The sequence below is a fragment of the Hypanus sabinus genome, unplaced genomic scaffold (genome assembly GCF_030144855.1).
Source record: "Hypanus sabinus isolate sHypSab1 unplaced genomic scaffold, sHypSab1.hap1 scaffold_504, whole genome shotgun sequence".
Lineage (NCBI taxonomy): Eukaryota > Metazoa > Chordata > Chondrichthyes > Myliobatiformes > Dasyatidae > Hypanus > Hypanus sabinus.
The window spans coordinates 185,077-213,052 of record NW_026781371.1 but is presented as its reverse complement, the minus strand read 5'-3'; positions in this window follow the sequence as shown (position 1 = coordinate 213,052).

Sequence of the window (27,976 nt, the reverse complement as noted above, 5' to 3'; positions counted from 1 at the left end):
GTAATGATTGGACTTTTGTTGTTCCCCTCTGAGCTTCTGCATGTCCATTTCCTTCTTGGATGTTGTTTAAACCAGGTGTTGGTGGTTATCTGATTGTTTTACACCATAACATAAGCTTTTCTCCTCTTTCGTTTCTTTCTTCCAATCCCTGGTCTCCAGCAATATGGTCTTCTCTTCCTTCACTAACATTTGCATTGACGTTGCCTATCACTAGGACGGCTTCTTGTGATTTGCATTGTTCTAGTGATTTGTCTCGGGAGTAGTAAAAAGCTTAAATTTCTTCCTCTGAGCTTGCCGTTGTGGATGCATATACTTGAATGATAGAGATGTTGTTTTGTTGTCCTTTCAGTTTGACTAGCATCATTCTGTGACGAAGTGAAAATCAGAAGGCACTAAATGGAAAAATGGGACAGATATAGCCATGGAGTCATAGATTATTAGTACACAGAAGTAGGCTCTTTCGCTCATCTGGATCACCCTTCTGTGATCCTTCAGTTCGTCCCATTTATTTGCACCCTCGGTCCGTCTCTAACGCACTTACCTAGACAGTCTTCCCTGTAATGGTACAATTGAATCCGCATCTACCTCTTAAGCAGGCAGATCCTTCCACACTCATCGACCTTCTGAGCGAGTCAGCTTTAGCACACACCCCTCTTGTCTATTTCAACTTTCACCCCACTACTTATGAATATGAAGTAGTTTTAGATTCATTCAGAGAATGGGGATAATCTGTGGGCATTCACGCTGTCCGTAACATTAACAAATGTGTTACTTCTGTAAGATCTCCACTCATTCTCCTGCCGTTAAGGGGATAAATTCCAATTCAACAGCTCCTTCTAACTCTTTTCCTCAGTTCCAGAACTCTTGCTTTCAAATTATCGCTACACACTTTGAAATTATTGATATTGTAAAACTGTACGTAGGTGGCCGGACCAGCCCACGGATTTCTATCTACGGCCTCATCAACGTGATGTACAGCTTCAGAATAACATTCCAACTCCTGTACTCAGTGAACTGACTGTGAAGCTCAATCGGAATACAGCCAATATAAGCCGATTGTCCCGTGACGCCGCTTTCCTGGAATTACAGATCTGTTTTCCCAGGTTTCCTTCGGTACACTAAATTACACCTATTCAATGTATTTCTTCACCTGTTGTATCTATCCACACAATGCAGACGAACTCATACCGGTCCATATTAAATTCCATCTGCGATGTTTCAACCATTTCCCGGCCAATCAACTTCAAGCTACAAGTATGGGCATAGTTCCTGACTGTAACAATGCCCACAAGCTAGGATTTGTCCTAATTTGTTTATTTTTTCTGATTCATTTTCTACATCGACATCTAAGTCATTAAAATACATGATTAATAAGAGGGAACCTAAGTCAAAGTCAAAGAATCAACCATTCCCTTTCTGATAATCCAGAAAAGGACGGTCATCAATCCGTTCACACAACGCAGATAAAATTGTACGGACGCGTTTATTTTTTTATTATGAAATATCCCTAGAATATTGTTCTCGGTCTGTTATATGCTTAGAAGAACATACGTGCGGCGTCTTTTATTGTGAAACATGTGATCACTTATTATTGAGACTTTCGTCATTCAGCTGAATGGAAATGACTGGAACAGGCGAGAAAAATTACCGTATCTTCCCCTTCAATAACGTGTGCCCCACTTCACTTGGCGAGCTAGCGTCCCGACCCAACTTTTAACACTCTTGGGGATACGAATTCATGGCACCATGACAGAGTGAATAAACAACAATTTAATGTCAGTGTTTGTGCAGCTGGTTGTCCCTAATGCGGTCCATGTGATAACCACACTAATTGACTCAGTGGAATTACTCTAAAATGCATATAACTCTGTAAAACCGATCACCGGTCCATACAAACCTTTGAACGCGGATTCAGACGGAATATGGGGCATCCAGCGCTTTGCTACATCTCGGGTATTTTCTATCCTGCAGTTGTTCCTGGTAAGATACTGGAGCTGGTCACTTTATGTATAGCGCATTTGTTCTACTGCACTGTTTGGAGAACAGCACAGACACTGCCATCACCTAAATTGCGTTTCCAGAATTGAGGATTCAAGCGTCTGACTATTTATTTATATATATATATTTAAAATCAGTTTATTTTTTCCCTTCTCTTTGTCAAATATATTGTTGCCGATAGTTTCATAGTTGGACCTTGCTCGCCTTTCTGAAGCGACAGTGATCGCTTTTCCAGATCGGCAGCTTTTGCAAATGACCGGCTAGATGAACATCGACACGCAGGTCTGTTCTTCCATATGTCACTAAATTGTAAATCATACGGTAAACCTCCTGAATTTCACTTCAAATGATCCCCTCTGCTGTTTTCCCTCTAATAATGAAACTAGCTTTGCGCAAGGTGATGTTTGCTGGGGGGATCGAACGCTCAACTGTGGGTGCATCGTGTCAATCAGATGCCTCGCTCTAAAATGTCGATGAGTCGCCAGTCCATTGTGGCCCTCAAGCAGGAGTCTAGCAACGGAGCTGGCAAACTCCGAATATCTGCTTTTCACTTCCAAAAAAGACATTCCCTGTTTAGTATTGAAAGATTGCTGGGCATTCGGGCAGTTGTAAGTAACAATCATGCTGTTTTTGTTTTAATTTTTGCAGTTAATTTAACGGCAATTGTAATCCTATCTCGGGGAAAATGCGGACTCTCCAAATGCATCACCCGATGGAATGGTTGGAATGGCAACAGCGGATGTGATGGTGGTTATAGTTTTCGCTTTAGTGCAACAGACCAACAATATCTTCCTTTATTCCCGATCCTTGCTCATCACTCCGGTATGCGCTGTGATATTTGTATTATTTGTTGTAACGAGGGACTGTTCTGTTTGGTTTAGTCTCGGCTTTACCTTCGATCGTTTTATCGCGATATGTTATTGAATGCTCGGGGAACGATACTGCACTGAGAGAACAGCAACGGTGGTTATGGCGACCGTGGTTGTTACACTGAGCTGCGGGAGAAGTGCCCCGTTTTACTTTGCTATTGTACCTTTTGTCATTCTAGACAACATGCCGTGGCGTTGCGCCTTCTCACATGAATACGCTAATTTATCCGTGTGGAAAGGATACGAATTACTGGATAGCATTTTAACACCGTTGCTGCCAATCGGCTTAATTCTTATTTTCAATGGGTTAACAGTAAGACATATCATTGCGGCAAATAGAGTCCGCAGGGGGCTTCGGAACAGCAGTGATAATCTGAAGGGTACCGAGATGGAAAGCCGCAGAAAATCAGTGATTTTATTGTTTGCAATATCTGCAAATTTCATTTTATTTTGGATACCGTATTTAGCTCATTCCCTGAAATGGCAAGTGGAAAACTTTATTTATGAGGACAAATATTTGAGTTCCCCGGTATATATTCTGCAACAATTTGGGATCATGTTGCAAATTCTGAGTATGTGCACCAATACTTGCATCTGTACACTAACGCAGAGGAAATTCAGGCAAGAAATGAAGAATGGAGTGAAGTTTGTGTTTTCATTAAATGGTCATCTGTGTAGATAACGCCCACTCCAATTGCACATCAGCGGAATTTCGTATAAAACAGTTTTTAAAATGAGTAGAATTCTCAAATATGCCATAAATGCAAACATTCATGTCTCTGGTCATCATGAAATGAATTAATTCCAAACTATCGCAAAGACTTGATAATCATCGCGGAAATGGTACCGCAACATAAAATGCAGGCCAAACCGGCTCTGTGACATTTCCAGCCACCATGCCTCAGACTGATAACTCACTCTGATCTCAGTTTTTTTTCGTTTATTATATTTACTGTTGGATTTATTAGAATAATAAATTTCTAGGACTGCACATTGTACATTTTGACGGAGGCGTAAACTAAATATTATTATTTTTAATGTATGTGGAGGAAATAAAGGGAATACAATCTCAAGGGGAGGAATGACTTACGGACATCTCGGGGTTCAGACGTTTCAAAATGTTCATAGTCTGGTAAAAGAGAGTAAAGGGAAAGCCTTTTAAACACAATGTATCACCCAGTCCCCTTCCGCCGGTTATCGATCTCTCGGTTCTGAACCTCTGTCCTGTTCTGCGTGAACCGGCCGAACGTTTGTTTCGTTAGCACATCATCCCAGTGACAGCTATCTCACCACCATGTCCTTGCTCCCACCCAAAACAATTTTCCAATTTTCTCCTGTTTCCTCATATCCACTGAACAGAAACACACGCACATTCTCCGAGCCGGACTCACAATTCAAGACTTCAGGGACGGCGGAGTACTGCACATTGGTGAGAGGGAGGTCCTGAAGGGACACAGTGGGAGTAAGCTTCATTTTGTGTCTGAAACAAGGTGTGGACGATAGGTCGTTCCGGAGAATGCATCACCTAGTGTCTAACTTCAGGAGTGTGTGACGCGACGCTGTGGAGTCAGTTTCACACTGCATCTGACCCTGGGAGTGTTTGATAGGTCAGTGTGGCGGTAGCTTCTCTCTGTGTCTGACACCGGGAGTGTGTGATGGGACGGTGTGGAGGGAGATTCACTCTGTGTCTGACCCCGGGAGAGTGTGATGGAACGGTGTGGAGGGAGATTCACTCTGTGTCTGACCCCTGGAGTGTGTGATGGGACGGTGTGGAGGGAGATTCACTCTGTGTCTGTCCCCGGGAGTGTGTGACGGGACGGTGTGGAGGGAGATTCACTCTGTGTCTGACCCCGGGAGAGTGTGATGGGAGAGTGTGGAGGGAGATCACTCTGTGTCTGACCCCGGGAGAGTGTGATGGAACGGTGTGGAGGGAGATTCACTCTGTGTCTGATCCCGGGAGAGTGTGATGGGAGAGTGTGGAGGGAGATTCACTCTGTGTCTGACCCCTGGAGTGTGTGATGGGACGGTGTGGAGGGAGATTCACTCTGTGTCTGACCCCGGGAGAGTGTGATGGGAGAGTGTGGAGGGAAATTCACTCTGTGTCTGACCCCGGGAGTGTGTGATGGGACGGTGTGGAGGGAAATTCACTCTGTGTCTGACCCCGGGAGTGTGTGATGGGACGGTGTGGAGGGAGATTCACTCTGTGTCTGAACCCGGGAGTGTGTGATGGGACGGTGTGGAGGAAGATTTACTCTGTGTCTGACCCCGGGAATATGTGATGGGACGGTGTGGAGGGAGACCTACTCTGTGTCTGACCCCGGGAGAGTGTGATGGGAGAGTGTGGAGGGAGGTTGAGTACTTCACTGTACAAAAGGCAGATGAGCTTAGGGTAGGGGCCAACGACTGGAAACACGATAGTTTAGCCATTACTAAGACTTGATTGCAGGAGGGGCAGTTCTGCTGGCTCAACCTTCCAGTTTACCGCTGTTTTAGCCGTGCTAATGCATATATAATTTAGGCTGAGGCGAGGCTTTAAAGGTGGAAAGTGTGGAATGAGAAAGGGATGAACTCATTCAGGGGGCTGCATTATCGAACACCGACCGGTCTGGGGATTTAGAGGAACAAACCTGTGGAGAGTTTGGAGTCTGTTGTAAGAGACATCAGGTTGTGTCATCGGGAGATTTTACCATTCTTAGTATTGACTGTGAGGCTCACACTGTGAAAGGACCACTGGGATAGTGTTCTGTTAAGACAGTTTCCTTAATCAGTAGATAGAAAGTCCCAATGAGAGAGTGCAATACTTGATCTCATCCTATCGAATAGGACAATCCAGGGGACAGAAGTTTGTCTTGGGGACAACTTTGCATCTATTGATGACAATGCCATTAGATACAAGGTAATTATGGAAAAGTATGGGTGTAACCTCAGTATAACTTGTTTTTCTTTTTCGATGATTATAACAAGACCAGAGGCAAATAGACGAGATAGTTTGTACCTTTTACCGCCAGCATGGAAAGGTCTAATGCCAGACGACCTGCATTAAGTTGAGAGGGGGTAGGTTCAAGGGAGATGAGTTTGGCAAGTTTGTGTTGTCATAGAGATCGGCGGCTGATTGGAACGTGCTGGCAGCGCTGGTGCTGGAGGGAAATCCACACAGCCGTTTAAGTGGCTCTTTAACAGGCACGTGCGTGTGCAGGGAATGGAGGGAGACGGATGTTTTGTCGGTCGAAGGAATTCAGTTTAATTCGTATATCACTGCTCTTGGACCGAAGGGTCTGCTCTGTTGTGTGATTTACGTTCTCTGCTCTGTAGAAAGAGCAGAGTGATTTGAGGTCATCGGGTGGGAAGAGCAGAGGGTTGGGTAGAACAAGAAGCTCGACAATTTAGCGACAAACAGAGGGAACGACAAATTCACAGACGGCATAGGCTGTGTAAAAGACACACACCGACAGCCACTTCAAAGCTACATTGTAACAGCCATTACAGTGTTTCTGTGTCACCGACTCAACACTTGTCGTGATACAAATACGCCCCACGTAGTAAGACCCACACACTAACAGACACTGCACTGCATCAAGGAATCTTCTTCATTGTGTTAATAACACCCTCCCTCTACAAAACCCCTCCCCGAATCCGTCCAACACTCCTACACCACTCCTCGACCCCGTCACACATTCCCTCCACTACACAACTCCCGTATCCGTCACCCATCCCTCCCTTACAACCAACCCTGTCTCCGTGACACAGTCCCTACCCTGCACACATTCTCCCTCTGGATCATCCCCAACATTCTCTATGTCCCTCCCCGTCCGTGTGACCCACCCCATCACGTAAACCCGAATCTGTCTCCGTCAAACTCTCCTTCTCCTGCACTACTCCCTGTCTCTGTCACTCAGTTCTAACACAACACCAATTCACAGTCAGTCAGCTGTCCTTCCCTTACAGGCTACCACGTCACCGTGATCCATTCCCTCCTCTGCACACGCCCCGGCTTCTTCATACTGTACCTTCTTTGGGTATCCCCCCCATGTCTCCGTTACCTCCTCGATTCCCTAAAACTATCCCTATCTCGGTCGCCACCCAATTCGCCTCCCTTACTGCGTTCACAGGCAATTGTGGGGACTATAAGGAAGAGACAATGTCCGTTGCTACACCTCCCACCTTCCACCGGATATCTCTCACCCTTAGCAACAGTAATATTACTGTGGATACTGCCGGAGAGGTGACCTAATGATGGAAAATCGCAGTGGGATCGTTCAAGGAAGGTGCGACATCTACAGGCGAGACTGTTTCACTGCATTTCAATTCAATTCTATTCCAGCGTTAGGCATCAGAAAACGGGAAGAATTGAAGGAGGAGGGGTGAAAATCCTAGGCAGAGAAAATGTCACCGCCGTGCTCTGTCACGACAGACATGAACACTCGTCTAATGGCATAATGGCACTATGGGTGGAAATGAGGAATAATAAAATAAATAAATGACCGCTTTCTTTGGGCTAAATTCTATATTATTACGAGAGACACGGATAGACCAGACAACGGGTGAAATTTTCTGCAGCGGCGTAATGTGAGAGGTGAGCAGATACAGGTCTTTCTCATTTCGAAAGACATAGACAGTCGAGATAACTTGTACATTTCTCCCCTAGGAATTTCAAATGCTGCAGAGTTTAAGGTGAGAGGGGGTATGCTTATAGGAGCTGTGATGCGCAAGGTCTTGTTTACACAGAGAGCGTGGGTGACTGGAATGTGCTGCCAGGGTTTGTGGGTGAGACAGTTCGATAGAGGTGTTTAAGTGCTTCTTTGACAGGCGCGTGGATGAAAAGGGAATGGAGGGAGATGGACATTGTGATGCCAGAAAGGATTTCATTCAACCCTCCCCATCCTCTTAAATTCAGCCCACAGCCATGGAGGGGAGGGTTAGCCATGATAGAGCTGGTTGGGGCGACATCCCTCTGCAGCCTCTTGGGACCCTCTGAGTTGCAGGCTCCATAACAGATCCTGATCCTCTCCACTGGAGAAATTTCCGAATCTTCAGCGATAGACGACAGATCCCCAGACTCCTAAAGTTGTCATCCCTTCGGTACCTGAGTGCTACGGATGGTGGTGAAGGTGAGTGCAGAGCAAGGTGTAGAATACACTCAGACTCAGATGCGAAATAAACAAGAACACATTGAAGAAAACCAAAGACGGATTCACGGACTCTGGTACCAGAAAGGAATCTCTTGTGGTTGAGGAGCCCTTTAACTACAGACATCCCGAGAAGGAATGTGGCGGGCAAAAATTGGCAGCCTGAGTCTTAAAGGGAAAGTGACAGCTCACCACACTCCAGGGAATGGGCGTGCCGAAACTTGGATGCGCGTTCACGTGAGCGTTTTCGCTTTACATAATTAGATTGAATTGTACTGTCCGTTTTTCTATTTTGTGCTAGTTGATATTCATAGTGTAGCTTATCTTTCTTAATTTCTCGCTTAGCAGTTCTCTGTTGCTTTTTAAACATTTCTCAATATTCCGGGTTACCACCAGTCTTGGCGACATTGTGTGCACGAGCGTTTTAGTTTGATGCTTTATTTCATTTCCATAGTTATCCACGGCTGGCACTACCAACTCTTCCTCTCCTTGTTTTCAACCGGAATGTACTTCTGTTCAGCACCATGAAAATTCTCTGTGAAAGTCTTCCACGGATGACTCTCTGTGAAAGCTGTCCCGCCATGTAGCCTGTGTTCCCAGTCCACACCGTCCCATTGTTGTCTCCATTGTTTAGGCATAATACACTGGTTTCAAATCGATCTGTTGTACCCTCCATTTGTACTAGGAGCTCACCATACTGTTATCACTCTTTCCAAGAGGACCCCTAACTACAGGATCAATAATTTCCCCTCTCTCATTGTACAGAACGGATGTAAGATAGCGCGTTTTCTTCATTTCACTCTACTTTTATATTTCTCTTTTTTATTTTTTTGATTTTAATTTATCTTTATCCACACTGTTCTCTTGTACTTTATCCCCACTTCTGCAATCTGCTGAAACCACACCACACCTTCCTCTATTTAGTTTAATCCCCGCTCCGCAGCTTCAGTTGTGTGATCCAGATCCAGTCACGTTTCCGGTGTCGCCCGTCCCTTTGGCGCAGCTCCCTCCTTCTCTAATACTAGTGCCCATATTCCATGAAATCAAATCCTCAGCCAGGTGTTTAACTCTCCAACTTATTCCAATTTTCATGTGGCTGAGGTAGTAATCCAGAGGTACATGTTTTCGTGTCTGATTGTTCAGTTTCCAGAGTCTCAGGTTCCCTCAGCGGAACATCGTTCCTCGTTCTACCGATGTCTTAAATATACCCATTGACTTGGCCTCCACAACAGCCTGCTGCTACTAATTCCCCACATTTGCACCTCTCTGGCTTATGAAAGTCCTCCTGATTTCCGTTCTAAATTGTCATCCCTGTATTGAGAGGCTGTCCCCGCTGTGGTTAGTCTTCCCACCATTGGAAGCCTTCTCTCCCCATCCATTCTACCGGGTACATTCAACATTAGATCGGTTTCAATGTTACCCCTCATTCTTCTGACTTTCAGTTGAGTACAGTCCCAGATTCATCAAATGATCCTAATGTGATAAGCGTTCCAATCCCGGAATCATTTTCGTGAGCCCCCATTTAACGTTCCTCAACGTCAACACATCTTTTCCTACATAACTGACAAGAACCGCTCATAATACCCTGGATTAGGTTCTTAAAAAGGCTGAAGATGTAATGATTGCTTTTATATTCCATTCCTCCGGGAAGTAAAGCTGCCACTGTATTTGCCTTCCTCACCACCGACTCCATCGACAAATTACCTGAGGGAAGCCTACACGAACACTCCCAAATCCCTTTGCGCCGCGGATTGTTGAATCTTCTCTCCATTTAGAAAATAGTCTACACTTTTATTTCTTCCACCAAGTTGCATGACCATGCACTTCCCGGCATTGTATTCCACCTGTCACTCCTTTGCCTATTCTCCTGATCTGTTTTAGCCCTTCTGCAGCCTCTCTGCTACTTCAACACTGTCTGCAAATTGGAAATTTTATCACCAATCAACACTGACTGTGGTTCCCTGATGAGGAAGACAAACAATCTGTTGTAGAGGGACATTCAATCGCTCGAGGATGATTATAGTTGGGAGTTTAATGTCCAAGGATACACATTGTATCGAGAGGACTGGCATGAGGGTAGAGAGGGCTGCTTTGTTCTGTTTGTAAAAATGATATCCAGCCGATGGAAAGAGGTGTCATTGGGTTGGAAGATGTTGAACAAATTTAAGGTTTCATGGAGTCTACAAAGTACAGGTAGTTTGGGAAAATCAGGTTGTTGTTGGATTGCATAAGACCATAAGACACAGTGGCAGAATTATGCCATTCAGCCCATCTAGCCTTCTCCGCCAATTGCTCTTTGTCGATCCCAGATCTATTCAATACCATACACCTGCTCTCTTAGCATATCCCTTAATGCCTCTACCGTAGACACGCCACACTTTGGTTCAAAACCCGGTAACTTCCATTCTAACTCAACTTTGAGGCTGTTCCGTCTACATCTGGATACACCCACCAGAGGAAACCGGCTCTCCTCATCCTCCTTGCCCAGTTCGACATTCGCTAAGTTTGAATGATATCCCCATCCATCCTTCTAAATGACAGTGAGTACAGGCCGAAAGCTCAGAAGCGCCCCCTCTTATGTTAACCCTTTCATTTCCGGTATCATACTCTTAAACAACCTCTGCACTCGCTCCAATTATAACACATCCTTTCTGAGATAAGGGACCCAAAACTGCTGACAATTATCCGTGCGGCCTGACTGGTATCCTTCAACTCTTCAACATGATCTCCTGTTTTATATTTCATTCCACTGACTAGTAATCCCACCCCTCGTCCTTTAATTCCTCCAGCCCTTTGACGTAAGAAACTTAAACTGAATTGAATTGAAATGAAATGAAACCGTCTCGCCTGTAGAGGTCGCATCTTCCTTGGAATAGAGCCCAATGGTCCACAAATCTGAAGCCTTCGTTCCGACTCTAACGCTTCAACCATCTATTGAACGGAGTGTTCTTTATATTTTTGACCACGCCAGCGCAAACAGAAGCGCTTTCTTCTTCCTACCAACAATACACGTACCTTTAACAACCGCATACGATCGAGGAACCTCGTTCTCGTCCGCAGTACCTTTTCTCAGTTCACCGAGAAAGAAAACCCTAGCGCTAGTCTGGCCTGTGTAGGACGAGTAGTCGTCCGGGACATCACATTCACAGGTAAATCCCTGACCTCACTTTGCAGAACCACCTCCCTATTCATACCAATGTCATTGGTACCTATCTGGACCATGACCTACAGTTGGCCGCGCACCAACTTAAGCATCATCGAGATGAAACCAAACAATAAACGGTATACATCAGAAGTTTAATGCCTCTTCTCGCTTAAACTTCTCCTCGCTGAAGCATCGAAGTGATAAAGTCTCAAATGACCAGTCCGATTCTGTCCTCTTCAACAATGGCCGCTCCGCTTGCTGCTGCCTTGTATTTGTTTGCGCTTGCTGATGAATCCCGTTCCGTGATTGGTCGCTGCCCGAACTCTAGTGGTGCCCCACTAGGATCTGTTCTGGGACCTCTACTTTTTGTGACTTTTATTAACAACCAGGATGTGGGGGTAGAAGGGTGGGTTGGCAAGTTTGCAGACGACACAAAGGTTGGTGATGTTGTAGATAGTGTAGAGGATTGTCGAAGATTGCAGAGAGACATTGATGGGATGCAGAAGTGGGCTGAGAAGTGGCAAATGGAGTTCAAACCGGAGAACTCCAAGGCAGTGTACAAAGTAAATGGCAGGATACTTGGTAGTATGGAGGAGCAGAGGGATCTGGGGGTACATGTACACAAATCCCTGAAAGTTGCCTCTCAGGTTGAAAGGGTAGTTAAGAAATCTTATGGGGTGTTAGCTTTCAGAAGTCGAGAGATAGAGTTTAAGAGACGTGGTGCAATAATGCAGCTCTATAAAACTCTGGTTAGGCCACACTTGGAGTACAAGGTTAAGTGCCAGGATAGAGATCAGTCGCGAGGGACGAATGGACAGGGGTGTCGCCTAGGTGCAATCCCTGTAGAAAGCGCAAACTGCGGGAAGGGGGAAGGGAAGATATGCTTTTTGGTGGATGTCGCTGGTGATTGCAGAATTTAAAGAGAATTATGTGCTGGACGCGAAAGGCTGGTGGGACGATTGGTGGGGGCAAGAGTTCCCTATCGTAGCGGGTGTGACGGGAAGGTGGTGTAAATGCAAACCTGCGCGAAATGGAAGAGATGCGGATGGGTGGACGGTGTTGATATTGGAGGAAGGGAAGTCGCTTTCTTTGAAGAAGAGAGACATCGTCTTCGTCTTGAAATGAAAGTGCTGGATAAAAAGGCAGACATCTGTGGGATCCATACGAGTGCACATTGATACAACGGGGTTCCAAATGTGGTGTTGGGGTGGGGGGAGGGTCGTGGTTGTAAATATCTTTTAGAGGCACTCTGTTTGTTATCAGCTCAGTGAGAATTGCGAATTCAATACATTTTATCGGAAATAAATCTGAGTTGTGTCTGTATAACAGACGGCGCTGTCGGTGATGACTCAGATTCACCATTGGTTGTCTGGTTCTGCACGCTGGCGTGTTTAAATTCAGATGCTTCCGTTATGTTAGTGATGCGGCAGGATAAGGAGCGAATTCATTGTGAGCAATAAAAGAAAGAGAGAGTAGTGCATAAACAGATTAATTCTCAATGATTCCAGAGATGGAAGATGGTGCACGATGATTTTATGAGAAGATATTTTTTAAAAACGCATGCAATTTATCTTCTGGCATGATACTTGAGGGAATGTTAGATGTGCCACGTAATCGAGTCCATCTATCTGTAATCAAGGAAGTCACAGTATTATTAGGTTCCTGTTGTTGGAAATGGCCTCCAACCACTGACTGAAGGGGCACATGTCGGACATTTTGGATTTGGTATCCACGAACGCGCGACAACGTGTTCATGCTAATATCGAACGGATATCGTGTTGAAATGATCCTGAGATTCACGTGAAAATTTTTTTACCGTTAACGGACAAAACTACGTGTCGGGAAAACACTCGGTCACAGTTGATCCCCCCCAACTGTAAACACCGTACAATGTGACGATAAACATTAATTCAGCGAGCTTTTCTGTCAACAATCAAAGCCATTCCCGATATTATTGCGAATAGAATAACAAAAGTCTGTGTTAAACGCTTCTATCTCCCTCTGTGAGTGTTGTTACGTGCTGGGGCCCTTGTCCATAAATGTGTCTACCCAGAACTATATAATATCAAGCGCATCCCAACTTTCAGGACAATTCTGCCCGCAGGATCGATAATATCTTGGTCTGACAGGGATTGTCAATAACCTAAGGCTTTGTCGATTGTAGCTAATTGATTATAAGCATCTTATTTCTTGCAAGGGACCTCAACACTGGAAGTGAACTGCATTACCAACCTGATCTGCGTTGTGCTTCAATTTCTCCCTGTGGTAGTACAGGAATAATGGAGAATTGCGGGCAATGGTGCGTAAGCAACGGCGACCTTGGAGCAGCGAAGATAGGTGAGGGAAAGCCGTGCCTCCTGGTGGAGTCGCTATGGAGATGGTGGAAGTTACGTAAATATATCTTGATGTGGAGGCTTGTGGCGTGTTACCCGAGGAAAAGGAGGACCAATCACTTTTATCATTGTGGATGGGTCGGATTGATGTTGCCTGCAATAACTGGCGACGATCGTTGCCACGATCGTTGGGGAAGGAATCTGCGTTTACTGTAAATTGTCTTGAGCGGGAATTCTCATCCAAGGAAACGATAGAATGGAACAACACTTTTGCGAGTGTCCGTGTGGCAGGAGGGATCGTCAAGATAACTGCGAGAGTAAGTGGCTTGGCTATGTAAAAGATCTTGTTTGATTATCTTTCTCTGGATTTGGGGACAGAGAGATCGAGAGATGAGAGGCGTGTTAGAATGAGACCGATCTGATCTGAGGACGGAGTGGAAAAGTGCAGGCAACGTAGAGTGTTATTCGCCCCGTAACGGGTTAAAAAGAACCAGCAGGAATGGACACACCTGGAGTCTGAGTCTTCCGTTATGAACTCTATTTTACCAGTAACTACGTGAATAAAGTAGTATTAAACAAGATATATTGATAGATAGATAGATAGATAGATAGATAGATAGATAGATAGATAGATAGATAGATAAATAGATAGATAGATAGATAGATAGATAGATAGATAGATAGATAGATAGATAGATAGATAGATAGATAGATAGATAACATAGATAGATAGATTAGATAAGATTCCCAAGTTCAAATTCAGATTGCAAGTGGTTAAATAATACAGTCTTACGGTGGTATGGTAAATAATCGTTCATTTCTCGAATTTGATTTGAGTATAGTTGGAGAGAGAGAGATGTTTAGTTTTTCAGGTGAGCTGATGCCATCGAGCTTCCCGTTGTCCTCCGAAATCCTTTAGAAGTCACCGGAAGTGACACCAACAAAAGGGGACCGCTCTTCTGTGGTGGAATTATCAACCCAGGCGAGGACAAGACGCACGAATAACTCCCCACCGGTCACACCTTTTACACACTGCGAGAGCCACTGATCCATCCCCCAAAACCCACCTTTCCGTGGGCACAACAAATCTCACCCAGTGTTCAAAACCGTGTGTCTCTTGAGTTTATCATCTGACCTTCTATTTATCTCACCATACTGAACAGCAGCTGTCCAACATGTAGCTCCCCCCCTCTTTCACTGTCAGAACTTAGAAGCTGACAGTGTCCTTGCAGAAGGGTAAACACGCTGCAGAGAAACCATAACAGCATCTCCAATCACTCTTCGCCTCTCTCTCTGTTAATATCAAGGTATCTCGGATGGACACCTCTCTTTCTCTCTCTCTTAATTTTTAAAAGCATAGTTCATTAAGATAATTCAGGAGCCCATCACAAGAGGAAATTGACGAAATCAGACTGCAGGAAGCAGCACCAATTGAGTCGTCACTTTCGGGCTTAAACGGGTTGATTCGGGAACGCAGACGCCCTCGCGGGGGGGGGGGGGCGCTTGCAGGTGGATCAATGTATCCAGGTCGCCCGAATGAATGCACGGTGGAACTGTGGGGAAAATGTAGGGAAGAGATTGGAAGATAGGATGGCGAATGAAGGAAGAGCATGTCGGCTCTATAAGGGGCCTTTGTACGTAATTTCCGATTGGGAAGTGTGCGTGGAAGAAGGATAGTGACAGGCCTAGAGGAACAGAAAGTACCCGAAATGTACGGAACGGGAAACGCCACTAGTTCACGACTTCTTCGAAACAAAGAATGCGAGCGGAGATTTTGACGCATTCTTCAGCTGCTCTCTGAACTTGATCTGTGTCACGGTGTAAATGGCCGTGTTTGTACAACAGCTCAGAAGCTGCAGGATGATGCCCAGCTCTCGTAGCCAATCTGGCGGATGCACAGATGCGGTAAGATCAAATAGCCGTCTCCACGTAGAGTACACAGTGAAGGGGGCGCACAGCAGGATGAAATTGCCCGAGACGATCAGCAATAAAACGATGGATCTCCTGCGGTTCTTCATCCCCGGGTCTCTGGCTCTCTGTCCGTTTCCGGGAACCCCGAGTCTCCTGCGAGCTCTGCTGGCGACTAAGACGTGCCGTTCGTTACTAGAACCAGCACAAATGGGAACACAGGGGTGATGCAGTCATAAAATAGTTCAATTTGATTCGTGAATTTGAAATAATAAATGCTGTCTAAGCAAATGTGCGGTTTATGTATCCATGTGTATTCTTCTGAGAGCCGAAAATACCAGTAATTGTTCTTCAGACAGCTGATCATACTCACCGTCCCCAAAACCACGGCCGCAGTTTTCCCGGTGCAATATTTTGTTTTCAGCTTCTGGCAAAGAATGGCGACGAGCCGATCAAAGGTGAACGTGACTGTGAACCAGACCGAAGAGTCGGTTGCGGTGTAAATCAGAACAGCGTGGATATTACAGCCTTGGGCATGGAGCGGAGGAACACGTAGTATGGCATGTAGGCAAGTGGAATCTTGCTCATTATCAGGTCCAGGATAAGAACCAGAAGATCCGTCGCTGCCATGGCAACCAGGTAGCAAGTGACAGCTCTGGAGAGGCCGCACTCTCCCCGACACAGGATGAATATGGTCACCATGTTCACTGACAAACAAAATAGATAATCACCGTAAACACACCAAGAAGGTTTGTCTTATTGCGATCATATAATATCTACCTGATGCACCATCAATATCTCACAGAGACAGCAAGTGAACGATAGGCTTTTATTAGAAGCAAAAGGGGAGCACTGCCACTCGGAGACTAGGGGAGGAGCAGCGCCCCAATCGCCTTTCTACTGGGATCTGTGGGAGGAGCCACAGGAGCAGTCAGCACAGCGGCGTTTCCAGACAAGTATACATAGTTTACCACAGTAACAATGATAGAAATGAGATGAACTGACGGAAGAACATAATCGTAGCGATTATCAAACAATAAAATTAAACCGTTTAGCAAAGCAGTGTAAACTAGGTGCAATCTGTTGATCGGATATCGGCAAGAAACACAAACCGAAGAACACAGGTAACGATGGCTGGTGATCGAGAAATTCTGTATGGGCTGAGGGAAAAAAGAGTTGAATGATGCATCCGAGGAATCTGCGGAACCGCAACTGCCGTGAACTAATTGTCTTTGAGACCCATCAGGATTAACTGAAGCTCAGATTCACGACCCTGATCGGAAAGTGCATTCTCCGAACACAGTGGGGAGGAAGGAAGTCCAGAGACAGAAGAGGCAACTGGTGATTACATTCGCGGAGACAGTGGGGAGGAAGGACGGCCAGAGATAGAAGAGACAACGGGTGATTACATTCGCGGAGACAGTGGGGAGGAAGGAGGGCCAGAGATAGAAGAGACAACGGGTGATTACATTCGCGGAGACAGTGGGGAGGAAACACGGCCAGAGACAGAAGAGACAACGGGTGATTACATTCGCGGAGACAGTGGGGAGGAAGGACGGCCAGAGATAGAAGAGACAACGGGTGATTACATTCGCGGAGACAGTGGGGAGGAATGACGGCCAGAGATAGAAGAGACAACGGGTGATTACATTCGCGGAGGCAGTGGGGAGGAAGGAAGTCCAGAGACAGAAGAGGCAACGGGTGATTACATTCGCGGAGACAGTGGGGAGGAATGACGGCCAGAGATAGAAGAGACAACGGGTGATTACATTCGCGGAGACAGTGGGGAGGAAGGACGACCAGAGATAGAAGAGACAACGGGTGATTACATTCGCGGAGACAGTGGGGAGGAAGGACGGCCAGAGACAGAAGAGGCAACTGGTGATTACACTCGCGGAGACAGTGGGGAGGAAGGACGACCAGAGATAGAGGAGACAACGGGTGATTACACTCGCGGAGACAGTGGGGAGGAAGGACGACCAGAGATAGAAGAGACAACGGGTGATTACATTCGCGGAGACAGTGGGGAGGAAGGACGGCCAGAGACAGAAGAGACAACGGGTGATTACATTCGCGGAGACAGTGGGGAGGAAACACGGCCAGAGACAGAAGAGACAACGGGTGATTACATTCGCGGAGACAGTGGGGAGGAATGACGGCCAGAGACAGAAGAGACAACGGGTGATTACATTCGCGGAGACAGTGGGGAAGAAGGAAGTCCAGAGACAGAAGAGGCAACGGGTGATTACATTCGCGGAGACAGTGGGGAGGAATGACGGCCAGAGATAGAAGAGACAACGGGTGATTACATTCGCGGAGACAGTGGGGAGGAAGGACGGGCAGAGACAGAAGAGACAACGGGTGATAACGTTCGCGGAGACAGTGGGGAGGAAGGACGACCAGAGATAGAAGAGAAAACGGGTGATTACATTCGCGGAGACAGTGGGGAGGAAGGACGGCCAGAGACAGAAGAGGCAACTGGTGATTACACTCGCGGAGACAGTGGGGAGGAAGGACGACCAGAGATAGAGGAGACAACGGGTGATTACACTCGCGGAGACAGTGGGGAGGAAGGACGACCAGAGATAGAAGAGACAACGGGTGATTACATTCGCGGAGACAGTGGGGAGGAAGGACGGCCAGAGACAGAAGAGACAACGGGTGATTACATTCGCGGAGACACTGGGGAGGAAGGACGGCCAGAGACAGAAGAGACAACGGGTGATTACATTCGCGGAGACAGTGGGGAGGAATGACGGCCAGAGATAGAAGAGACAACGGGTGATTACATTCGCGGAGGCAGTGGGGAGGAAGGAAGTCCAGAGACAGAAGAGGCAACGGGTGATTACATTCGCGGAGACAGTGGGGAGGAATGACGGCCAGAGATAGAAGAGACAACGGGTGATTACATTCGCGGAGACAGTGGGGAGGAAGGACGACCAGAGATAGAAGAGACAACGGGTGATTACATTCGCGGAGACAGTGGGGAGGAAGGACGGCCAGAGACAGAAGAGGCAACTGGTGATTACACTCGCGGAGACAGTGGGGAGGAAGGACGACCAGAGATAGAGGAGACAACGGGTGATTACACTCGCGGAGACAGTGGGGAGGAAGGACGACCAGAGATAGAAGAGACAACGGGTGATTACATTCGCGGAGACAGTGGGGAGGAAGGACGGCCAGAGACAGAAGAGACAACGGGTGATTACATTCGCGGAGACAGTGGGGAGGAAACACGGCCAGAGACAGAAGAGACAACGGGTGATTACATTCGCGGAGACAGTGGGGAGGAAGGACGGCCAGAGACAGAAGAGGCAACGGGTGATTACATTCGCGGAGACAGTGGGGAGGAAGGAAGTCCAGAGACAGAAGAGGCAACGGGTGATTACATTCGCGGAGACAGTGGGGAGGAATGACGGCCAGAGACAGAAAAGACAACGGGTGATTACATTCGCGGAGACACTGGGGAGGAAGGAAGGCCAGAGACAGAAGAGACAACGGGTGATTACATTCACGGAGACAATGGGGAGGAAGGACGGCCAGAGACAGAAGAGACAACGGGTGATTACATTCGCGGAGACAGTGGGGAGGAAGGACGGCCAGACAGAAGAGACAACTGGAGATTACATTCGCGGGGACAGTGGGGAGGAAGGACGGCCAGACAGAAGAGGCAACTGGTGATTACATTCGCGGAGACAGTGGGGAGGAAGGAGAGCCAGAGATAGAAGAGACAACGGGTGATTACATTCGCGGAGACAGTGGGGAGGAAGGACGGCCAGAGATAGAAGAGACAACGGGTGATTACATTCGCGGAGACAGTGGGGAGGAAACACGGCCAGAGACAGAAGAGAGAACGGGTGATTACATTCGCGGAGACAGTGGGGAGGAAGGACGGCCAGAGATAGAAGAGACAACGGGTGATTACATTCGCGGAGACAGTGGGGAGGAATGACGGCCAGAGATAGAAGAGACAACGGGTGATTACATTCGCGGAGACAGTGTGGAGGAAACACGGCCAGAGACAGAAGTGACAACGGGTGATTACATTCGCGGAGACAGTGGGGAGGAATGACGGCCAGAGATAGAAGAGACAACGGGTGATTACATTCGCGGAGACAGTGGGGAGGAATGACGGCCAGAGATAGAAGAAACAACGGGTGATTACATTCGCGGAGACAGTGGGGAGGAAGGAAGTCCAGAGACAGAAGAGGCAACGGGTGATTACATTCGCGGAGACAGTGGGGAGGAATGACGGCCAGAGACAGAAGAGACAACGGGTGATTACATTCGCGGAGACAGTGGGGAGGAAGGACGGCCAGAGACAGAAGAGACAACGGGTGATTACGTTCGCGGAGACAGTGGGGAGGAAGGACGACCAGAGATAGAAGAGACAACGGGTGATTACATTCGCGGAGACAGTGGGGAGGAAGGACGGCCAGAGACAGAAGAGGCAACTGGTGATTACATTCGCGGAGACAGTGGGGAGGAAGGACGAACAGAGATAGAAGAGACAACGGGTGATTACATTCGCGGGGACAGTGGGGAGGAGGGACGTCCAGACAGAAGAGGCAACTGGTGATTACATTCGCGGAGACAGTGGGGAGGAAGGAGAGCCAGAGATAGAAGAGACAACGGGTGATTACATTCGCGGAGACAGTGGGGAGGAAGGAAGTCCAGAGATAGAAGAGACAACTGGTGATTACATTCGCGGAGACAGTGGGGAGGAAGGACGGCCAGACAGAAGAGACAACGGGTGATTACATTCGCGGAGACAGTGGGGAGGAAGGACGGCCAGAGATAGAAGAGACAACGGGTGATTACATTCGCGGAGACAGTGGGGAGGAAGGACGGCCAGAGATAGAAGAGACAACGGGTGATTACATTCGCGGAGACAGTGGGGAGGAATGACGGCCAGAGATAGAAGAGACAACGGGTGATTACATTCGCGGAGACAGTGGGGAGGAAGGACGGCCAAAGATAGAAGAGACAACGGGTGATGACATTCGCGGAGACAGTGGGGAGAAAGGAAGTCCAGAGATAGAAGAGACAACGGGTGATTACATTCGCGGAGACAGTGGGGAGGAAGGACGGCCAGAGATAGAAGAGACAACGGGTGATTACATTCGCGGAGACAGTGGGGAGGAATGACGGCCAGAGATAGAAGAGACAACGGGTGATTACATTCGCGGAGACAGTGGGGAGGAAGGACGGCCAGAGACAGAAGAGACAACGGGTGATTACATTCGCGGAGACAGTGGGGAGGAAGGACGGCCAGACAGAAGAGACAACTGGAGATTACATTCGCGGGGACAGTGGGGAGGAAGGACGGCCAGACAGAAGAGGCAACTGGTGATTACATTCGCGGAGACAGTGGGGAGGAAGGAGAGCCAGAGATAGAAGAGACAACGGGTGATTACATTCGCGGAGACAGTGGGGAGGAAGGACGGCCAGAGATAGAAGAGACAACGGGTGATTACATTCGCGGAGACAGTGGGGAGGAAACACGGCCAGAGACAGAAGAGAGAACGGGTGATTACATTCGCGGAGACAGTGGGGAGGAAGGACGGCCAGAGATAGAAGAGACAACGGGTGATTACATTCGCGGAGACAGTGGGGAGGAAACACGGCCAGAGACAGAAGTGACAACGGGTGATTACATTCGCGGAGACAGTGGGGAGGAATGACGGCCAGAGATAGAAGAGACAACGGGTGATTACATTCGCGGAGACAGTGGGGAGGAATGACGGCCAGAGATAGAAGAAACAACGGGTGATTACATTCGCGGAGACAGTGGGGAGGAAGGAAGTCCAGAGACAGAAGAGGCAACGGGTGATTACATTCGCGGAGACAGTGGGGAGGAATGACGGCCAGAGACAGAAGAGTCAACGGGTGATTACATTCGCGGGGACAGTGGGGAGGAGGGACGTCCAGACAGAAGAGGCAACTGGTGATTACATTCGCGGAGACAGTGGGGAGGAAGGAGAGCCAGAGATAGAAGAGACAACGGGTGATTACATTCGCGGAGACAGTGGGGAGGAAGGAAGTCCAGAGATAGAAGAGACAACTGGTGATTACATTCGCGGAGACAGTGGGGAGGAAGGACGGCCAGACAGAAGAGACAACGGGTGATTACATTCGCGGAGACAGTGGGGAGGAAGGACGGCCAGAGATAGAAGAGACAACGGGTGATTACATTCGCGGAGACAGTGGGGAGGAAGGACGGCCAGAGATAGAAGAGACAACGGGTGATTACATTCGCGGAGACAGTGGGGAGGAATGACGGCCAGAGATAGAAGAGACAACGGGTGATTACATTCGCGGAGACAGTGGGGAGGAAGGACGGCCAAAGATAGAAGAGACAACGGGTGATGACATTCGCGGAGACAGTGGGGAGAAAGGAAGTCCAGAGATAGAAGAGACAACGGGTGATTACATTCGCGGAGACAGTGGGGAGGAAGGACGGCCAGAGATAGAAGAGACAACGGGTGATTACATTCGCGGAGACAGTGGGGAGGAATGACGGCCAGAGATAGAAGAGACAACGGGTGATTACATTCGCGGAGACAGTGGGGAGGAAGGACGGCCAAAGATAGAAGAGACAACGGGTGATTACATTCGCGGAGACAGTGGGGAGGAAGGACGGCCAGAGACAGAAGAGACAACGGTGATTACATTCGCGGAGACAGTGGGGAGGAATGACGGCCAGAGATAGAAGAGACAACGGGTGATTACATTCGCGGAGACAGTGGGGAGGAAGGACGGCCAAAGATAGAAGAGACAACGGGTGATGACATTCGCGGAGACAGTGGGGAGAAAGGAAGTCCAGAGATAGAAGAGACAACGGGTGATTACATTCGCGGAGACAGTGGGGAGAAAGGAAGTCCAGAGATAGAAGAGGCAACGGGTGATTACATTCTCGGAGACAGTGGGGAGGAAGGACGGCCAGAGATAGAATAGACAACGGGTGATTACATTCGCGGGGACAGTGGGGAGAAAGGAAGTCCAGAGATAGAAGAGACAACGGGTGACTACATTCGCGGAGACAGTGGGGAGGAAGGACGGCCAGAGACAGAAGAGGCAAGGGGTGATTACATACGCGGAGACAGTGGGGAGGAAACACGGCCAGAGACAGAAGAGACAACGGGTGATTACATTCGCGGAGACAGTGGGGAGGAAGGACGGCCAGAGATAGAAGAGACAACGGGTGATTACATTCGCTGAGACAGTGGGGAGGAAGGACTGCCGGAGATAGAAGAGACAACGGATGATTACATTCGCGGAGACGGTGGGGAGGAAGGACGGCCAGAGACAGAAGAGACAACGGGTGATTACATTCGCGGAGACAGTGGGGAGGAAACACGGCCAGAGATAGAAGAGACAACGGGTGATTACATTCGCGGAGACAGTGGGGAGGAAGGACGGCCAGAGACAGAAGAGGCAACGGGTGATTACATTGGCGGAGACAGTGGGGAGGAAGGAGGGCCAGAGATGGAATAGACAACGGGTGATTACATTCGCGGAGACAGTGGGGAGGAAGGACGGCCAGAGACAGAAGAGGCAACGGGTGATTACATTCGCGGAGACAGTGGGGAGGAAGGACGGCCAGAGATAGAAGAGACAACGGATGATTACATTCGCGGAGACAGTGGGGAGAAAGGAAGTCCAGAGATGGAATAGACAACGGGTGATTACATTCGCGGAGACAGTGGGGAGGAAGGACAGCCAGAGACAGAAGAGTCAACGGGTGATTACATTCGCGGAGACAGTGGGGAGGAATGACGGCCAGAGATAGAAGAGACAACGGGTGATTACATTTGCGGAGACAGTGGGGAGGAAGGACGACCAGAGATAGAAGAAACAACGGGTGATTACATTCGCGGAGACAGTGGGGAGGAAGGACGGCCAGAGACAGAAGAGGCAACTGGTGATTACACTCGCGGAGACAGTGGGGAGGAAGGACGACCAGAGATAGAGGAGACAACGGGTGATTACACTCGCGGAGACAGTGGGGAGGAAGGACGACCAGAGATAGAAGAGACAACGGGTGATTACATTCGCGGAGACAGTGGGGAGGAAGGACGGCCAGAGACAGAAGAGACAACGGGTGATTACATTCGCGGAGACAGTGGGGAGGAAACGCGGCCAGAGACAGAAGAGACAACGGGTGATTACATTCGCGGAGACAGTGGGGAGGAAGGACGGCCAGACAGAAGAGACAACTGGAGATTACATTCGCGGGGACAGTAGGGAGGAAGGACGGCCAGAGATAGAAGAGACAACGGGTGATTACATTCGCGGAGACAGTGGGGAGGAAACACGGCCAGAGACAGAAGAGAGAACGGGTGATTACATTCGCGGAGACAGTGGGGAGGAAGGACGGCCAGAGATAGAAGAGACAACGGGTGATTACATTCGCGGAGACAGTGGGGAGGAATGACGGCCAGAGATAGAAGAGACAACGGGTGATTACATTCGCGGAGACAGTGTGGAGGAAACACGGCCAGAGACAGAAGTGACAACGGGTGATTACATTCGCGGAGACAGTGGGGAGGAATGACGGCCAGAGATAGAAGAGACAACGGGTGATTACATTCGCGGAGACAGTGGGGAGGAATGACGGCCAGAGATAGAAGAAACAACGGGTGATTACATTCGCGGAGACAGTGGGGAGGAAGGAAGTCCAGAGACAGAAGAGGCAACGGGTGATTACATTCGCGGAGACAGTGGGGAGGAATGACGGCCAGAGACAGAAGAGACAACGGGTGATTACATTCGCGGAGACAGTGGGGAGGAAGGACGGCCAGAGACAGAAGAGACAACGGGTGATTACGTTCGCGGAGACAGTGGGGAGGAAGGACGACCAGAGATAGAAGAGACAACGGGTGATTACATTCGCGGAGACAGTGGGGAGGAAGGACGGCCAGAGACAGAAGAGGCAACTGGTGATTACATTCGCGGAGACAGTGGGGAGGAAGGACGAACAGAGATAGAAGAGACAACGGGTGATTACATTCGCGGGGACAGTGGGGAGGAGGGACGTCCAGACAGAAGAGGCAACTGGTGATTACATTCGCGGAGACAGTGGGGAGGAAGGAGAGCCAGAGATAGAAGAGACAACGGGTGATTACATTCGCGGAGACAGTGGGGAGGAAGGAAGTCCAGAGATAGAAGAGACAACTGGTGATTACATTCGCGGAGACAGTGGGGAGGAAGGACGGCCAGACAGAAGAGACAACGGGTGATTACATTCGCGGAGACAGTGGGGAGGAAGGACGGCCAGAGATAGAAGAGACAACGGGTGATTACATTCGCGGAGACAGTGGGGAGGAAGGACGGCCAGAGATAGAAGAGACAACGGGTGATTACATTCGCGGAGACAGTGGGGAGGAATGACGGCCAGAGATAGAAGAGACAACGGGTGATTACATTCGCGGAGACAGTGGGGAGGAAGGACGGCCAAAGATAGAAGAGACAACGGGTGATGACATTCGCGGAGACAGTGGGGAGAAAGGAAGTCCAGAGATAGAAGAGACAACGGGTGATTACATTCGCGGAGACAGTGGGGAGGAAGGACGGCCAGAGATAGAAGAGACAACGGGTGATTACATTCGCGGAGACAGTGGGGAGGAATGACGGCCAGAGATAGAAGAGACAACGGGTGATTACATTCGCGGAGACAGTGGGGAGGAAGGACGGCCAGAGACAGAAGAGACAACGGGTGATTACATTCGCGGAGACAGTGGGGAGGAAGGACGGCCAGACAGAAGAGACAACTGGAGATTACATTCGCGGGGACAGTGGGGAGGAAGGACGGCCAGACAGAAGAGTCAACGGGTGATTACATTCGCGGGGACAGTGGGGAGGAGGGACGTCCAGACAGAAGAGGCAACTGGTGATTACATTCGCGGAGACAGTGGGGAGGAAGGAGAGCCAGAGATAGAAGAGACAACGGGTGATTACATTCGCGGAGACAGTGGGGAGGAAGGAAGTCCAGAGATAGAAGAGACAACTGGTGATTACATTCGCGGAGACAGTGGGGAGGAAGGACGGCCAGACAGAAGAGACAACGGGTGATTACATTCGCGGAGACAGTGGGGAGGAAGGACGGCCAGAGATAGAAGAGACAACGGGTGATTACATTCGCGGAGACAGTGGGGAGGAAGGACGGCCAGAGATAGAAGAGACAACGGGTGATTACATTCGCGGAGACAGTGGGGAGGAATGACGGCCAGAGATAGAAGAGACAACGGGTGATTACATTCGCCGAGACAGTGGGGAGGAAGGACGGCCAAAGATAGAAGAGACAACGGGTGATGACATTCGCGGAGACAGTGGGGAGAAAGGAAGTCCAGAGATAGAAGAGACAACGGGTGATTACATTCGCGGAGACAGTGGGGAGGAAGGACGGCCAGAGATAGAAGAGACAACGGGTGATTACATTCGCGGAGACAGTGGGGAGGAATGACGGCCAGAGATAGAAGAGACAACGGGTGATTACATTCGCGGAGACAGTGGGGAGGAAGGACGGCCAAAGATAGAAGAGACAACGGGTGATTACATTCGCGGAGACAGTGGGGAGGAAGGACGGCCAGAGACAGAAGAGACAACGGTGATTACATTCGCGGAGACAGTGGGGAGAAAGGAAGTCCAGAGATAGAAGAGGCAACGGGTGATTACATTCTCGGAGACAGTGGGGAGGAAGGACGGCCAGAGATAGAATAGACAACGGGTGATTACATTCGCGGAGACAGTGGGGAGAAAGGAAGTCCAGAGATAGAAGAGACAACGGGTGACTACATTCGCGGAGACAGTGGGGAGGAAGGACGGCCAGAGACAGAAGAGGCAACGGGTGATTACATACGCGGAGACAGTGGGCAGGAAACACGGCCAGAGACAGAAGAGACAACGGGTGATTACATTCGCGGAGACAGTGGGGAGGAAGGACGGCCAGAGATAGAAGAGACAACGGGTGATTACATTCGCTGAGACAGTGGGGAGGAAGGACTGCCGGAGATAGAAGAGACAACGGATGATTACATTCGCGGAGACGGTGGGGAGGAAGGACGGCCAGAGACAGAAGAGACAACGGGTGATTACATTCGCGGAGACAGTGGGGAGGAAACACGGCCAGAGATAGAAGAGACAACGGGTGATTACATTCGCGGAGACAGTGGGGAGGAAGGACGGCCAGAGACAGAAGAGGCAACGGGTGATTACATTGGCGGAGACAGTGGGGAGGAAGGAGGGCCAGAGATGGAATAGACAACGGGTGATTACATTCGCGGAGACAGTGGGGAGGAAGGACGGCCAGAGACAGAAGAGGCAACGGGTGATTACATTCGCGGAGACAGTGGGGAGGAAGGACGGCCAGAGATAGAAGAGACAACGGATGATTACATTCGCGGAGACAGTGGGGAGAAAGGAAGTCCAGAGATGGAATAGACAACGGGTGATTACATTCGCGGAGACAGTGGGGAGGAAGGACAGCCAGAGACAGAAGAGGCAACGGGTGATTACATTCGCGGAGACAGTGGGGAGGAATGACGGCCAGAGATAGAAGAGACAACGGGTGATTACATTCGCGGAGACAGTGGGGAGGAAGGACGACCAGAGATAGAAGAGACAACGGGTGATTACATTCGCGGAGACAGTGGGGAGGAAGGACGGCCAGAGACAGAAGAGGCAACTGGTGATTACACTGGCGGAGACAGTGGGGAGGAAGGACGACCAGAGATAGAGGAGACAACGGGTGATTACACTCGCGGAGACAGTGGGGAGGAAGGACGACCAGAGATAGAAGAGACAACGGGTGATTACATTCGCGGAGACAGTGGGGAGGAAGGACGGCCAGAGACAGAAGAGACAACGGGTGATTACATTCGCGGAGACAGTGGGGAGGAAACGCGGCCAGAGACAGAAGAGACAACGGGTGATTACATTCGCGGAGACAGTGGGGAGGAAGGACGGCCAGACAGAAGAGACAACTGGAGATTACATTCGCGGGGACAGTAGGGAGGAAGGACGGCCAGAGATAGAAGAGACAACGGGTGATTACATTCGCGGGGACAGTGGGGAGGAAGGAGAGCCAGAGATAGAAGAGACAACGGGTGATTACATTCGCGGAGACAGTGGGGAGGAAGGACGGCCAGAGATAGAAGAGACAACGGGTGATTACATTCGCGGAGACAGTGGGGAGAAAGGAAGTCCAGAGATGGAATAGACAACGGGTGATTACATTCGGGGAGACAGTGGGGAGGAAGGACGGCCAGAGACAGAAGAGGCAACGGGTGATTACATTCGCGGAGACAGTGGGGAGGAATGCCGGCCAGAGATAGAAGAGACAACGGGTGATTACATTCGCGGAGACAGTGGGGAGGAAGGACGACCAGAGATAGAAGAGACAACGGGTGATTACATTCGCGGAGACAGTGGGGAGGAAGGACGGCCAGAGACAGAAGAGGCAACTGGTGATTACACTCGCGGAGACAGTGGGGAGGAAGGACGACCAGAGATAGAGGAGACAACGGGTGATTACACTCGCGGAGACAGTGGGGAGGAAGGACGACCAGAGACAGAAGAGACAACGGGTGATTACAT